The 15,377-nt window shown below is 33.3% G+C and overlaps 1 protein-coding gene across 3 annotated transcripts in view; it reads right to left on the reverse strand.

Annotated features, from left to right (window-relative positions):
• The window catches only part of LOC116846426 (lachesin-like), a 417,598-nt gene that overhangs the window by 47,387 nt on the left and 354,834 nt on the right, over positions 1 to 15,377 (reverse strand). The window lies entirely within an intron of this gene.

The following is a 15,377-nucleotide window of genomic DNA, read 5'->3' on the forward strand; positions in this document are numbered from 1 at the left end:
ATAGAGTGCTAGATTATACACACACACACACACACACATATATATATATATATATATATATATATATAATATGCAGGATGGCCCACGTAAAGTGTTACAAGCTAATAACTTTAAACATATTTGTCCTATCAAAGAGTTGTTCATGAGAAAGTTTCACATATTTGAGGAGCCTTTCTAACTACGTAAACAAAAATCCACTTCCGTCCCCTCTTGAAGAGGGGCGGAGGGTAACTTCAAAGTTTCAAATGGGACCCCTTATACAATGTTACATATTTGGATTCTACGGGAAAAAACAAGTAAACTTTGTCTGAAACATTTCTTTGGAAAATGCTCCTATCAAAAGTTATAAACTTTTAGCTTTTCCGGGAGGTCTTGTTCAATTGCCTCCTCGTTCACCTGATCTTACACCTTTGGATTACTTTTTATAGGGGTATATCAAAGAGGAAGTCACATCTTAACTACTTACGACGAAAGAAGACAAAACGAAAAATACGTACAGCTTGCACTAAGGTGACCCCAGAAATATTGTTTAGAGTTAGGCAAAGTTTTGTAAAAAAAATTAATTAGTGTTTAGATGTTAATAGTCAACAGTTCGAACATTTAATAAAATAAAACAAAACAGAAAAAAACTATGAGTCTTATTTAGTTTATCATTAATTTCAATGCACTTTACATTAAAGTTTAAATGTTTATAACTTTTGATAGGAGCATTTTCCAAAGAAATATTTTAGACAAAGTTTACTTGTTTTTTCCCGTAGAATCCAAATATGTAACATTGTATAGAGAGTCCCATTTAAAATTTTGAAGTTACCTCCCGCCCCTCTTCAAGGGGGGATAGAAGTGGATTTTTGTTTACGTAGTTAGAAATTCGAATATATGAAATTTTCTTGTGAAAAATTTTTTGATAGGACAAATATATTTAGAGTTATTAGCTTGTAACACTTTACGTGGGTCACCCTGTATGTATGTATATATATATATATATATATATATATATATATATATATATATATATAATGCAAAACATTTATACCATGTGAGGATTAAATCATGATAGAAATCGTCGAGATATATGATCCTATTAATATTTCTTCAACTCAGTAAAGTTGTAAAAAGTTATAGTAGAAAAGTTATAGTAGAAAACATATGTTTTGAGGAACGCTAAAGTTTGAGAAGTTAGTCTAGGATAATTTTACCATGTTTTAGGAGGTTTTAGAGTTAGGAATAAATGTTTAAAGAGCTGAACTATGAAAATTTCTGAGATTACGGTAAAGACGGTCAATAATACAGCTTTGTTAGAAACGTCTCAGTTCATGTTGTTGTAATATATCGTTGTAAGATATAAGCTTTTGCTTATATCTTATATCGTAGTGCATCGTAACACTGAATTATACATGTTCAAACGCGGTACTATAAATCGGCGATAGTAAGTACGAAAACGGCACGCGTTCGAGCTGATGCCGTCGATCATCAATGAATACCGTCATTATCGTGGTAGGTCGCGGTCGGACCGCGATCATTAACCAAATCGATGACAGATCCGTAGGAAATAATTTGCCGTAGGCATCATCGAATCTCGATGCGGAGCACGATAGCAAGCAGGAAATTGCCAGCTTCGTTGGTCACGATCGCGTAACCCAATTCCAGAAGACAATGGCGGGGGCCGACGCCCGCGCGCCGACGCTTTTGTCAGCAGCTGCCATCGCTACACCGTCTGTAATTACTCGTGACGAAATCCCTCACTAAACATATCGATCAAAGACGGTCGGCCGACCATTTGATCCAATTAGCGATAGGGCTAGATATACAAGTCATATTAACACCTCGCCGTTGCCGTTGTGCATCTTCGGTCCTGTCGACCCTTGCTCGCTTGCCTGTTTCACGTCTCTTCTCGGGCGCGGGAGTCAAAGTCCTCTTTGATAATTATCAGCGTACGGTTCGTCGCATTAACACGTCCTGTGACGCATCGACCCATTAATACGCCGACCAAGCGGGTCTCAAGGCGGATGTCGCGACGATCCACGTTGATATCCTGCGGGATTACCGTCCCCGTTGGCTTCAGCGAGCCGTCTTCATCTCGTCGCGACGTGTTGCCGCGCGTCGCGTCCCATACATCACACAAAAGAAGTGTGAAAACGTTTTGATGTAATTTTTATTTCAAAGGGCTTCCAGAGATTCGTCGATGTCTCGCGAAATTCTCTTCTCTCCCGCTTTCGATCGAATTTATAACAAATCGATAATCCCGACTGTATTAAAGGTCACGATTGCGGTGGGACTATAATTGCGATTTCGTTTACCTGTTTCGTTCGTATCTATATTCCCAGACGGCGATGATAAGGATGAAGTAGCCGGTAGTGTCCGGCAGGAAGACGTCTCCTCATCCACGTAGAGCGGTGCGTTTGCTCGTGTCCGAGCAGCGGGGAGTGGATACGCGCGGTTAAAGGTAGCTAAAACAGCTCGTAGGTGCCACGGAGACAAGAAAGGATGAGAAGAGGGTGAGTAAGGGTGAGGGGGGGGTAGAGAAGAGGTGTGATCGAGGAAGGGGCGAAGAGAGGTGGGGAATTAGTATGCGGCGGCTGTCACGGCGCCATCCCTCGACTGCGGCGCCTTCCTGCACCTTTTACCCAACCCTGGACCACCCAGGCTAGACCGTTAATTTTCCATCCCGTGACTCCAATCAATCTTACCGCCGTCAGCGAGTCTCCCTTATGGCGATACCCCGCGGCCCTTTCTCTCTCTCTCCTCTCTCTCTCCCTCTCTCACTATCTTGCTCTTTCTCTCCCCTTCCGTTCACCTCCTCGAATCCCTCAGCCGCTGTCATTTCCGGCTTCCTGATTTCGACGCGCGACCAGTAAACGCTCGACGACACGTCGTTTGTCCGAAAGACCGGGATTGTTACGTATGCAATAGTCGGATTTCTATTTGTGCTCGACGCGGCCGATAAAGGAAGTGTCGAACGTTGTTTCGAAGTATCGATAGAAAGTGCGGGAACAACTCTTTGCGACTATTTCGCGATTCATAATGTTTAGGCTGAGACATCCAATTATTGATATCCACTTTAGTTACTGACCGTCTAGAAGAACATGGTTTCTTTCTTGCGTTCAATATCGCAGTTGAACTTCTTGCCAGCGCTTTATGAATTCCAAAAAGATCTTCTTTTACGATTAAAATTGTGAACAGATCGGGTTCATCAATATCTTCGAAGAAAAACAAGCTTTTTCTAAAGTATTAATCACTAAGAGGAATGTTGATAATTGGGTATTTTACTTTACTACTTAAAATTAAAAAAGGACAGGACTAAAATATTTCTTAAATTCACGATTTCATATGTTGAGAACAATTCGTACCGTTATAATCGCGTATCTTTTTCTTTACAGTTGCTTTCCATTGACATTTATTTATCAATTGCATTCACTTGTGGATGGGCAGATTTTTAAAAAATTATATTGGAAACAGGTTTCCTAGATGTGATTGTTTAATTATAAAATGCTTAATTATTCCTGTATTTGATCTGTACACTGCTATGTAACGAGTTTTTCCACGAGACGAGTGAAAATTAGAGTGCAGTTAGTAAGTGCAGTTACACGGAATTACTTTCGTTATTGCAATTAAACACATACACATTCTCTCTCTTTCTCTCCCCTTTTTCTGTTGGAAATAACAACCACGAAAACTCCCTGTAACATCAAGTATTATTATTGTCTGAACTTGCTATCCATATCTGTTTTCGACATCAGCCTCGGGGCTAATCCTCTCACGAGCGAAGATTTGCGCAGCACGTAGCATAATCAGCGAATGCGCAAACGAAGAACAAGTTTTCGCGTCGACGTGATGGCCGCTTTAAACTATCAGATAGCTATCTTTTCTAATAAAAGTTACGTAATTAGCATTTTTCTTAGTTCACGCTCGTGGTCACGCATTGGTTTAAAATTGCCCTCACGCGTGATTATCTCTCATGACAACTGCATGAAATGTAATGCGACATTCTCGCATCCGAAGATACCGTTGCCAAAGATGCGAGATGGAAAATTAATATTTCCTGTTGCGAGACGGTAATAATGCGCTAATGAATGTAAATAACTGCCTGAGAAATAGAAATTAGTCCGACATTACGCGTTTCATCGTTATGCTTGGAAATCTTGAGGCAAGCTCGCGCACTCACGAAGCCCTTCGAGTCTATGGAAAAGTTATATTTTACGGCAGAACGAAATCGCGTCGATGTCTGAGACCGACTACGACAAACCGCAAGGATGGATTTTCGGTGGATTCCAGCGAATCCACTGAACGAGAACTAACATTGGCGTTTCTTCGCAGGCATCGTCTCCGCGGATTTTATGGAAATATTTTCTCCTTCTTCGAGGATTTTCTTTTTAACGCGGATCCTGTCCTCTTCCTCCGTTCTTTCCTTGCCTGTCCTTCACTCCCCGTTCTTCTCACTCTCCACGCCCACCTTTAATCGTATTACCGCGTACGTAGATATACATTTCCATTCGCCAAACTGTTCAACACCGATCGAGAGACGGTTGAGACTTTTCCTCATCTTCGTGACGTCTCATTTTCCGCCTGTTTAGTTTTGCCATCGACGTCACAAGTCACGGATAACTAAATTTTTAGGTTTCAATAATTCTTGATTAACTTTAAATTATAGTTCTAAATCACATAAATGTAAAAATAATTTTATATAATAAGATTTTACTTCATTCTTGTATTAAGAATTTTGTTTTTAATGTATGCTTTTTAAGCGCTCTGTGTAATTATTAACAGAGTTCTACTTGTAGAATCCTAACAATAAGACATCAGTTGATTTAATGTCGCTTGATATACATAAGATTATAATTACAATTGAATTTCATCGCAAATTAGAGGCCTTGTAATCGAATCTTATATTTAAAATCATCTTAAAATAGTTGCTCTATAAAATAATTCTTTTGAGGAATCTTTTCAGATTTTGACAGTATATTTTAATCAAAATATGATCGATTCTAATAGCACGTATGTACAATTAAAAAAAGATTGATTATGTGGAAGTTAAGATAATTGAAGTTAAAGTCAACATTATTTACGTGTATCACAGGTACGAAAGGCTTTTGATATTACGTTTTGATAATTTTAACAATCAAATTATTTTTACAGTTTTAACGAAAAACAAGAGGACGATAAAAAATATTTGTGGAAATGTAAAAAAAATTATAAGATCGTTGATCATTTAGTTTTCAATAAATTGATATGTAAAATATATAATTTATGATAACAGTTAAGATATATCAATTAATCTGTAATGATTATGGACAATTAATCTGTAATGATTATGGACTATATTTCCTTTGGTGCTCTTTGGTTAAGTATTCTTTTAAGGATAAGATGATTAAGTAATCTTAAAGATCTATAAACAATACGTAAAAATGCGAAAAATAGGGTGAAATATAAAAAAATTTAATGTCACGATTATTTTTTAGTAATGTGCATTAGTGTCCATCTATTGGTACGTACGATATGTTTGCAAACATATACCTAACATGGGCGGTCCTAGCCAAAAGTATTAATAACATTAAAACGCGAAAAAAAAGATTATTTTTATATGGTTTTTTAATATTATATAAATTTGGTTTATATTCTCCTGCTGTAGTGTGAAGGCTATATATTATAAATCATATTTATAAATATTTAACACATATTTATAGAGCTTCTGTATGTTGTATTTATTATTATTTAACATAATTTTCTCGTAAAATTTTCGCGAAGAAACTATCCTAAATTTATTTTCAGATAAATTATAAATACCGTCCATAGAACATCTTTAAAGTAAAGAGTTAGCAGCCGTGAAAAATTGAAATGTGCGCGACGCAGATACTAGAAGTTAGAAGTCCGAAAATAGCAAATATAATTTAAATAGTGTATTAATTCGCATTTAATATTTGCAAGCAAAATTTTCGGAATAATAAATAGTGTCTTTATTATTTGCATGTCAAAAAACGTATGTATAAATATCACGTAAATTTATTGTAAATTATCAATAATTTTTCATAATTTAATTCCCTTAAAGAGATGCTAAAGTAAATGACAAAGTTAACAAATGTTAATGGCATAGAAGCAATCGTCACTAACAGCATCACGCTATTTTCTTTGTATTTTTTGTATAGTCGGCTTGAAATCGATTTATTACACTTTTTATCAAATGAAGTTGCAACGTTTTGTTATCAGAATATTATTGAAAGCCATTGCTGTCGTGTATGTGCAATAATCGGGTACAAATATATGCAAAAATCATTCATTAAAATAATATTTTCTTAATTTAAAATAAATTCTTTCTGTCAAATTTCGCAAATGTCACATTCTATATTGTCACTTCAGTTCCTATTGTAAGTGATTATTGCACATACACGTCAGTAATGGCTTTCAATTTTGACAACTTAAAGCAATTTCATTTAATAAAAAGCACAAAAACTGATTTTTGCAATACACTATACACATAGATCTTATATAAATATGTATTGCCTTATTTTACTATATTTAGCGGAAAGTTTAATAGTGTATAACACTTTTTGTAAACTTTATATATAATATTTTTAAGCTTTTAAATACATTTGCAAAGGTTATATATTTAGCAATATTCTTTGAAAGAACGATAAGTCGAGTTTGGCTTAAAATATGTAACATAAGTTATACATGTAATTTTATGTTTTTGGGGCTGCTGAATACGATGGTAGCATTTTTATCCGTCTAAACCATAGGGAATTGATCAAAATTCGCCTTAAAGAAATCGAAAGTCATTTTTAATAGTAATTCTATTAGAAGTCCACCATCAGCCATTTAAACATCCTTAAAACTGTACGATGTATGCAGATAATTTTATTCTAATTATTCTAATTATTTGCATTGTAGTTTAATTTTATATTATTTCTTTCACTGAAAACAAAGAAAACAACATTTTAAAATGAAACACTTCAGAAATGCTAAATCTAACATAGCGAAAACAATGTAATATAAAAATAAAAAAAGATAGTTCAATTTCTTACTAAAAAAGTCTTAAAAAACATCTTTCATCCGATGCGTATATATTTGCATAGATCTGCATACATCATGCAGTTTTAAGGATGTTCAAATGGCTAATGGTGGACTTCTACATCACTTTAGAGATCTACTGAAGAACTTTTTATAAATTTAGTATTTCTGAAGTGTCTTATTTTCAAGTGCTTCCTTAGTTTTCCGTGAAAAGAAATGATAAAATTAAATTATAATAGAAATAATTTAAATAATTGGAATAAAATCGTCACTAATTAGGTTACTATTAAAAGTAATTTATTTCGACCTTTTTAAGGCGAATTTTTGACCACTTTTCCATGGGTTTACAAGGATAAAAATGCTATCATTGTATAATGTAAGATTACATATATAAATTATACTTTTTAGGCCAAATCAGCTCATTGTACCCATTTTCTTTTCTGAGCGAACAAACATATGTTTGGAATGTACAAGTTGCAGATTTTTTGTATCAGGAAAATATTTATGCTGACTGATAGTCCGAGATTATCTTAGCGCAATCTAATTACCTAAGCGCAACTTATTTTCTTAGAACTTTTATTGCATATCATTTCGGACGTTTTTTTTTTATGTTTGTGGAATTAACGTGAAAATTTTCGGTCAGTCGTTTAGTCTCTCGTCAACTTGAATGTTATTGTTTACTTCTTCGTCCACGGCGCACTAAGCCTCCTTCATCCATTTAAATTTGTACTCCCACGAGCTCGCACGAGGTGCGATGTGTTAAGAGCCATCGGCATCAGCGTAGGACAAAGTTATGGCGCATTAGTTTGTTTAAGAGACAGAAGCTCTCGAGAGGGGTGCAGTCGCCCAGCAGCTACATTACTGGCCGTTTGAGGAACGACTTTTGGAATCGACTTTCTCGCCAGAGCGAGGGGAAGTTTGGCAATTTCCTTGGGCTAATCTGCTGGTCGGTCAGCATTGAGATGCTGCGGGGTTACTATCGCAAGAAGACCGGTGAAGGAACGAAGAGGGGAAGATCCATCGACCACGAACGCCGGGTGGTCCCATGAATTATACAAGCGACTCTCTATCGCTCTCTCATTTGGTATCTCTTTTTCGGAGATATCCTCCGAAGTCCGCAGCCGGGCGAGCGAATAAGAGGCGGAGAGAGCGCGAGAAGAAGAGCCGAAGCGTGACCTTCCTCTCTTCGGAGGAAGAAAAGAATGAAGGAGAGACGCGAATGCGTGTCGGAGCGAGTCCGAACTTACACGTCGCCACGATTGTCCCACGTGACAACGAGTAACCGTCCAATAAAGGATGACAATTAAAGCTGACACAGAGAGCGACACTTTTTCTTTCATTATCCCCGACGGCTGTTGGTGGAAACGCGACTGATAGGGACCGTAGAAAGAATCCCCGGATGGATGGGCTTCGCAGCTTGGAACGGCCTTTATAGATATTAGCTTGCTTTGCGTAGTCCAACGCAACAGAATATGAATTCTTTTTCTTCCGTTTCCGTTATTTGTTTTCTTTTGTCCCTGATTCTGATTTACCTAGCGTCAGTACTTTACATCGCGTTAGTGGAACGCTTAATGTATTTTAACCTTAATTTCTGAGGCATACTGGGGTCATTTTCAATCACAATCGATTTTTAATTTTGCATTACCTGCAAACTAGTAGGCTTTCGGTTCACGTGCTAAAACATGTTATAGTTGGTGGATATATGAGGTTTAAACACAGTTCAGCCATTCCAATTACCTATCATACAACAAAGGCAAAGTTGCTATAGAGTCGTTTTGGACCCTAGTGTGTTAGATTCAGGTGTCAAAGAGTAAAACAGACATGTAAAATAGAGATGACTTTTCATTATATTTCGGTTTTTTACATTAAATATAATGCATAAGAAAAGTTATATGTAAGTAGCTTGTTTATTTTCGACTATATTATACGTGATTAAAGTTTCTGTACTTAAGGTAAATGTCCCAATGTCCGGACATGTACCTAATTCCGGACACTTTTATTATTTTGAATATTTCTCTAAATATTTCACCTTTCAATGTACACTAAATATAAATATTAATTAAATATTAATTAAATGTATGTATAGTATACCAATATGTATGTATTGTACGTTGAAAGTTGAAATATTCATATTCAAATATAAAAATAATAACAATGTTCGGAGATTGGTACATGTTCGGGCATTGGTACATTTACCTTAAACTTTAATCAACAAACAAAAGAAGGATTTAGTATAGTTAATTTCTGTAATAATTTTTATATCATCCGCATTAAATCAATACTTAAAAAATCCGCAATAAATCAATACTTAAAAAATTAAATCAATGAATGGTTTTATTCACTTTTTTACTGAAAAAATGATGTACTTTCGTATATTGAAATAATTATGTTTTGATAAATTAAAATATGTAATGTTTTCTCTTAAAGATTCAAATATTGGCAAGAAAATATTATTGTCAATTCCTTAAATTTAGTTTTAGAAAAATTATAAATTTTTATATAAACTCATGATTTTACTTCATTTCTATTATAAAATGAAATATTTCGGTTAATATTTGCGATTATTTTGGTAAATAAAATTCTAATCTTTCTATAGACTTAAAAGTATATTCGTTATTTTTTTTAGACTTTTACGGAATGCAAATGATCATGAATAGAAACTACTCCAATGTGCCAGATAAAGTTCCCAAAATATGTGTACAAAATATAGGAGAACCAATTATTTACATGTATTACTTTCTCGTGATTAGTAACTTAACAATATTAGTAGATTTATATGTGGTTGTACGGTTCTTTTCGCTGTATACAACTTTCGATACTTATGTGCAAACAACGGTATCAAAAATAAAATTTTTAATAATTTCAAGTGCGTCTATAAATACTATTAATCGGTATAAATTATTACAAGTTGCTGCATTCTTTCTACGAATCGAGCAATGATATTAAATTTGTGCATTATATCTTATGTAAATGTAATAGATTTTTACATATAAAATATTGAATATCATAGCACTTTAACAGTACTATATACGTAAATCATACTTTAACTATTAAATTATATATATTATATAAATTATATAAATTATTGTGTGTATGTTTTTATGTGTACGTACACACATACACACGCGCGCGCGCGCGTGTAAATTTCAAATATGGAAAATAATGTTCACTAAATATTTGAACTTTAAAAAATGTTGGCAAAAAGACTTTTAAATAGCTTATTTGTTTCATAAGTATTAATGAATGTATCTGATACCCAGATTTTTATCCACAATTTTTGTGAAAACGTAGAACGGATTGTGATGAACATAAAAGTCCTATGTCGTTTTATGATGTTCGCAATAATTGTCGAGATATTAATTAATGAAATTTGATGAATGATCATGTGCAATATGATAGATAAGCTGTGATGATGTGAGCTATAATGATGTGTGCTTGTACATTAGGTCAAGTTCAACAAAAAAGCCTTTTATCACTTTGCAAATAACCATGTATATTTTTAGTTATTAATTAAAAAAATTGTTATATGATTGTGCGCGATAATGCACAAATTTTCTTTAATTAATATCTAAAAATCTATGTGGCTGAGCAAAAATTGAATCTAGTGATTGTCTAATAATGACACAGAAAAGTTGGGTTTTACATCGCTACTAGCTAGGAATGTAACATTCACTTCTCCAAGTAGTTGTATCAGAAAAATTACCTAGTAGCTAGATATAAAAAAATAACTTGTAACTATAATTAGTATAGTTACTAAACAGTTCTGATATCCAATTTCTATTCAGGATTTACCGATGATTTCTACCTTGTTATTATGCAATATTTTTCATCTAGCCACTATTTATGTAATTGGTATAGATAGGATTAGGACTATCTATATAACTGATTACTAGATAGTCCTAACATTCAAAAGACTTAGTAGGAATATTTAGCCAGTCACGAGCTAGTGACTGGCTAGAAAACTTATCTAGTCATTACTATCCAGCTACTAGTCTCGACTAGTCTAGTCTACACTACTAGATACATTTTTGTTCGAATGGTTCTTTGCAAAAGGGTAGAGGACTTCTTTGTTCAGTTTGACCTAATATATAAGTATGCAAATAGACAGACGGTACCACTATAAACTCATCTACCATATCGCGCGTGATTATTTATCAATCTTCTTCAATTAATATCTCGAGATTTATTGTGAATATCGCGAAACGGTGCGTGACTTTTATATTCACCTCAATCCGTTCCACGTTCCCACAAAAATTGCGGAGAAGTGTCTGGGACATCTTGTATACGTGAAAATAATGTCCAATTAAAATGGCGAAGAGCGATGATAGCCTATTAAAAAGAAAAGTACACGCGAAACAATCAGGTGCATGTTGAAGCAAAGTAGTTGTTTGCCGAAGATATTTCCTCGTCGATTTTTTCGCTGACCCACTTCCATCCAGTTTTGCGCGTGGCGTGATATAGGTGCAGAACAATTTCTCGTAAAAAGTACTTGTCACCCGCTCGCGCGCGCTTATACATACGCAAATATGTGTGTACGCATATTGCTCGCGTGTACGACGAGAATTAGACATTTAACGAATTTACCTTTCAGGAAGTAACGAAGCAGTGTCCGCTAGTCGTAATTAATTCAACCGCGTAGCCATTAAAAATACACCACGTGAAATTTGCGCGGTAAAGGGACAAAAATGTGTCGGAAAATGACAACTCTTTCCACTGCGACACGTCGTAAAGTTAATTTTTCTCGTATTCATTCTAAGATCTCTTCACTTTCGGAAATGTGTCACAAAGTTGCTATGAATATTCATGGTTACGCCGGGAATATGGAAAATCGTTCGAGATGCGCTAATAGATTTCGTGACTTAATTTTGTAAGCAAAACGCGCAAACCGCTTGTCTCCTCTGTTGCTCATGAATAGCCGTATTTCCATTGTACAATATAATATGAAAGATATCGTCGTGAGCTCACGAAATAATCTTTTTATATCCTACGAGTGAAATCGTATCGAATTTAGATAAAAAAACCGCCGTTCGTAATTATTTCACAGGTAGCAGAGAAATGTGCCTATTAAAAATAAACTTTTAATTTCCAGGATGCGTGGCCAAAATGTCATGCCGTAACACACTGACATACACGTTATTTTCTACCTTGCAACATTATGATATAACGTAGAATTATAACTTCCTGTTATAATTTCGTTTAAAAGAAGCCATTTAGGTTACGCAATATATATTACATCGTTACGAACGATTTTTATAATTACTGTACTAGACATTCCATAGTGTAAAGAATATAATTAATAATTAACAATAAACCCTTATAGAAATATCATACTAAGAATCATTGATAATTACTTATTATCCAGTATTTTTAATACTGAAAATAAATAATTATCAATAATTCTTAGTATGATATTTCTATAAGGGAAGACTCTAGCGATATACAATCCAAAAGAATTAATATGAACTAATATGAATTAATATGAATTAATATGAATTAATAGTTATTAATATGAACTTAAGAGTTGAAAATTTGGCTCTACATTAACAACACAAATTTTGTTGAATTTGAAGGACCAATGAAGATACAGTAAAATGGAGATATAACAAATGTTTCTCAACACTTAAGGGATACTGAAGTACATGACGAACTCAAGAAATGTCGATAATATTGAAACGATTATGACGAACACGGTACTATCCTTTTCATATTTCTTGTATACCAAAAGTCTTGCAACCCCTAAATATTTTGAAAAATACGCATTTTCGAAAAAAATGCTTAATACAAAAGTTGTAGAGTCAAAAGAGATATATTTACTGATCGTATCAGTTTGATCTCGGTTGTGGCATCACCATCAAGGTCAGGTCGAGGTCAACTTTGCTTTTTTAAATAAGAACATATATTTTTTTATTGCGGAATTTTATTTTACGTAAAGAAACAAATAACTTTTGTTTGAAAACATTGTTTATACGACCTCTATTTTTTAAGATATTTACGGAAATATCTACAAAATTATTGGTTTCAATAATTTTTTACTCAAATTCTATCAACTTTACCGAAAAATAGCAAAAGATAAAAATTGTTCATTTTTTTCTCGTAGAGTTTCGAGAAATTTTTCAGAATTTTTTAATTAACTTTTTAGTATTTCAAGAAAAGGTGAGAATGCAGTATTAAAAGGTTGATTTAAAAATTCTGAAAAAATTTTTGAAGCTCTATGAGAAAAAAATAAATAACTTTTATTTTTTGCTATTTTCCGGTAAAGTTGATAGAATTTGAGTAAAAAATTATTGAATTCAAGAATTTTGTAGATGTTTCCGTAAATATATTAGAAAATAGAGATCGTATAAAAATATTTTTCAAACAAAAGTTGTTTGTTTCTTTACGTAAAATAAAATTCCGTAATAAGAAATATTTATTTCTATTTAAAAAAGTAAAGTTGATCTCGACCTGATCTTGGAGGTGCCACCCAAGGTCAAACTGATAAGATCAATAAATACATCTTTTTAGACTCTACAACTTTTGTATTAATAATTTTTTTGAAAATGTATTTTTCAAAATATTGTGGAGTAAGACTTTTGGGACACACTGTATATAGATCTGATATAAATATGTGCTGCTTTGTTTGACAATGTTAACACACATAACCACGCATATATAGAAATCCTTCTGTAAGCTTTTTGTATATTTTTGAACTTTTAAAATCAGGTAAAGATATAGAAATTCCTTGAAATTTTCGTTAGCGGAGAAAACATATATGCAGCACGTACAAGCTGCAAATAACTTTTGTATCAAGTAAATATTTATGTCAACTAACAGAGCTCGTAATATTAATTTAAAAATTTTTCATCATTTCGTTACATTAAGTTTGTTTTTTTAGCTGTATTGTCTGAACTGGTACATACTGGTGCAATAAATTAGAGAGAGACGAATAATATACATTGTTTCACTCTAACTTATTGCATCAGTGTGCCCCAATTCAGGCAGTTCAGCTGAAAAGACTTACAGATTGGATATTGATCGTTACTTATTGATTAATTGAATAATGCTCCAATTCATTATTGCATGTACTTTCACTGTATGAAACGATTTATAATTCTGTTCAACCAGTACGCGACGTAAACTCTGCAGAAAAAATCGATAAAGTTTTTATAGCCTCCCATTAAAATTAATATTAATATTGTGAAAAGAATCGAGAAATAAAAGTATGTAATTATATATATACAATAGTTTGAATTAATTAATATTAATAATTTGGGATAAAGGGTCAGTCTGACATGAAAGCTTGATTTATTGCGTATATTGTAAGTCTGGAAATGTATTTGGCACGTGCGTTGACACTGTCGGACATTATTATCCTCTCATAGTTTAATATTCGCACCAGCAACCGCGACTGGTTCATATTTGCCATCTTTCTCTCACTTGGAAATATAATATCTCCATTGACATAATTTGTATAGTATTATATCCTAGAATATATAAAATATTATTCAATCTTAATATAAATTCAATCTTAATTATTTACTGTAGTTCTCTTCATTTTGAGCCTTGAAAAAGACTCATTTCAGAATTAATTCATATTTGATCATCTTAACGTTTCACATTCAATCTTTATTCTTTATATATTTTAATCAAAAATAAACTTAATATATAATTATATAACTTACTCAGCTACATACATAAATGTACATAAATGGAGTATATATGAGATAGGCTAATATTCAATATTTTATAGGTTTGTATGTGAAAGAAGTAATACATTTTTATTATCATTACTCCTCTTTTCTTTCCTTTCTTTTGACGTTGGAAGTCTTGATAGAATTTGAATCTTTTAAAAGTACTGATAGAAGAAAGTTGTAAAGGTAAATATAATTATATGTCCAATAATAGTTTATTAATACAGAGTTGAATTTAGATTCTCTACAATAACAAGGCTAAATAGAAATAAAGCAGAAATGTTGGAAGATGTAAAAATATTATTGCTGTAATCTAATTATAGTATTATTAAATATATATAAATTCCGGTTTAAATTTCTACTCAGATATTTTCTTATTTTCTTTAAATTTGTCCGTTAAAATCGGAAACTTCTTGCATAATAAGCGATTTTATACATTTTGAAATATATAATGCATCTTTGTCCTCGTTCTGCGCTCTTCACCTTGACTTCTCGACTTACCAACTCCCGGCTAACCAATTGCACTGACATTCGTTTAGATATGATTTGATCGAAGAAATGGAGGTTAATTAATACGATGCCGGTGAAAGTTCGATTAAATATTTTAAAAGTTGCCAAAATAATTAGCCGACAGTAATTGTAACTAACGCTATAGAGTCAGTGGCAGGAAGATTGTAATATTTTTATTTCGACGAACTTCGGAAC

This window comes from Odontomachus brunneus, unplaced genomic scaffold (assembly GCF_010583005.1).
Source record: "Odontomachus brunneus isolate Ranch 3 - 2012 unplaced genomic scaffold, Obru_v1 Obru_scaffold_064, whole genome shotgun sequence".
NCBI lineage: Eukaryota > Metazoa > Arthropoda > Insecta > Hymenoptera > Formicidae > Odontomachus > Odontomachus brunneus.